This window comes from Solanum stenotomum, chromosome 9 (assembly GCF_019186545.1).
Source record: "Solanum stenotomum isolate F172 chromosome 9, ASM1918654v1, whole genome shotgun sequence".
Lineage (NCBI taxonomy): Eukaryota > Viridiplantae > Streptophyta > Magnoliopsida > Solanales > Solanaceae > Solanum > Solanum stenotomum.
Genome location: NC_064290.1, coordinates 10266440 through 10269474, shown reverse-complemented (window position 1 = coordinate 10269474; position 3035 = coordinate 10266440).

Below are 3035 nucleotides of genomic sequence, written 5' to 3'. Positions count from 1 at the left end.
AAGATAACATTACTCTATATAATGATAGAGCTTTAATAATTCAAATTCTGTTATAAACTAAAGTATAAAAACTAAGATAAGAAGAAAGATTAGAAATAGTATGTGTAGTATTTTCTTTCACTTACTCTTGCCTCTTTCTTTGTTATAAGAATAGGGGTATATATAGTTGTATATACTTGTGCCCAAAGCGTGATACATGGATATCTTCTTGCCATGTATACATTTTGGGCACCAAGTATATCAAATGGCTAATTAGTATACACCACATAACATTTTGTGTGTGTATTAATCTTACAACACTTAACATATTAGTTTGGCCATTCAATTTACAACACTCCCCCTTGGATGTCCATGTCTTAATAGATAATGTGCCTCGTTAAAACCTTACTAGGAAAAACTCTGTGGGAAAAATCCTAGTGAAGGAAAAAGAGTACACATATCTTGTAAGTTGTAATACACATTGGTAGCTGCCTCATTAAAAACCTTACCAGGAAAACCCAGTGGAACAAAACCTTAGTTAAGGAAAAAAGAGTGCAGCGCGTATTATACTCCCCCTGATTAAAACATCACTTAACAACTCGAAGATGACGTAGTCCAGTCTTATATCTCAACTTCTCAAAGGTTGAAGTTGATAATGCCTTGGTGAATACGAAGTGTTGAACATCGGCTACATCCTTCTTTTGAAGATCATGAATAAGAAGAAGAACTTTGGTGAAATATATTTTGCTCAGTATTCTTTGATGTATCCTCCTCTTAGTTGAGCACACGAGACCTTGTCTTCATATAATATTGTTGGAATATCTTTTTTTTTCGAAGGAAGATCACACATTCTCTAGGTATGTTTATTGATCTCGATCAAATATATTTTTGAAAAACACTCAATTCGTGATCTTGTCGACGTAGACAAATTGTTCGTTCGATTTGTTAGCAGCACAATCGAGCCTTGACGAACACTTTCAGTAAAATTGACTGTCTTGTGGAATGATTTGAAATGACAGTATTTCCAAATGAAAATATATAACTTTCATGAGTTCAAACTTCATAATTTCCTGCAATTTCATGATCAATAAATCTTGACATAATTGATCAGAATAAATAATTTATATCGAGATTTGATTCACTCTAATATCTCCATCGATAAGAGTGATGTTATATTTTGCATGCATACTAATAAAATTATTTACCATGAATAATAATAGCAGGATACATAAGTGCACCAATTGCACTATGACATAGTACTTTCTAACCATTTTAATGAGATCAAAATTGATCTTTATAATATGCGATCTTACAACTATTGGGGTACTATTCAATGGAATCGCTTTATAACCTTTTAAATCCTTCAAGGATTTTCATATAATATTTACTGTCTAGCTAGACATGATAATCACTCATCATACGTATTCAAGTTTTTCATATATTGCCAGACTGAAAGAAACCTCATTGCATCCACCTTGGGAGTATACATCTCCATACGTAATAATGTTAGGACTTTTGCGAAAAATCTTTATTTTTCAATGCACAACCCGTACTTTATATTTTACGATTTTACTTATCGCACAATAATTCATTTGTACCTCACTGACATTATATCTTGGTATATGGACAAAATAAGTCCAAAACATCACTTTTCCAAGTGAATAGAAAATACTTGAATTGTATTTTCTTTGACCAATCATTTATCTGTCAACTCTCGACAGATTTAATATCAAGATCCTCATCACCATTTATAATTTTGAGCGCTATATTATATTCAAGATATCGTCGACGATTATTTGATATCGATTCTAATGTGACATAACTTATCAAGCTCACTTTATTTTTCATCATTTCCAGGTACCTGAACCTTTACCAAGGTTTTTATAAAGTGTTATGTTATGGTGCTCTTTCTAAAAGCACTTGCCTCATTATTAAGACCATCTTGATCATTTGCTTCTTTTCTTCTTCAAGAAATTTTATCTTTCAAATCGATTAATTTATCACGCTTCAGGCGTGCCATAAATTATGTCCTTCAAGGACTTTTCATTGAAGCATTTATAACTGGATTATAACATAGGGTCAGAGATGCGTTTGACAATTGACTTAAATTATCTCTTCAATAAGAATCATATCAATGATAATTCATTATGTATAACTTATTTTCCAGTTGCTTATCTCCCCATAATGTTAGAGAATCTAACATTCACCCAACCTTATTTGGGGACTCATCTTTGTGCATTTCGTAATGGTGGAGCAATGGAATAATATATCACACATTTAAATTTCTAGATGAGTATTATTTGGTTCCTGAACCTGAACCAATTGTGATGGGGGAGCCTTGTTGGCTTGATACGTACAAGTGTTGCTACACTTTACACATCTCATACCAAATTTCTTTTGAGAGTTTTGTTCTCATAACCAATGGTTTAGCTTTAATTGGAGGCATAAAATTTCTGCTTAAATCACTTGGATATATACCAACATTATCAATATAGTTTTATAATTTGAAATGTGCTCTTGATTTATCAATTTGAGCAAACAACCTTTGCAAAAAAAAATTAAATTGCAAGTTGATAATAAAACACATGTAACCATAACATAGATGCATCTATATAATAGTAAATGGAACATGACAGGTGAACGGGCCCATATTCACCTTTTTATACATTTCAAAATTTCAAGAGATACAATCTCAACCTTAGCTGTGCAATGATAATGTTATCATGAGAACAAACACCATAAGAGAATTCTTGAAGAATTTATTATTTCTTCAATATATATAACCATGTGAATTCTCTGTAATTTTCGTATCATATTTAAATCGGGATGGTCATCAACCGGCCATGCCAACTGATATTTATTTCAATAAACTTCTAGTTTATTTTACATATGATTCCATAATTATGCCCATACTTAGTTACCACAAACAATATGTAAATATGGATAATCTTTCACGTAAATATTTCTAACCCACTTTGATGTAGCAATATGAAGATCTTAATTCTTTCCATATTTTACAGTCTCAATATTTTTTTTTCTTTGACTATTTCTTTAAA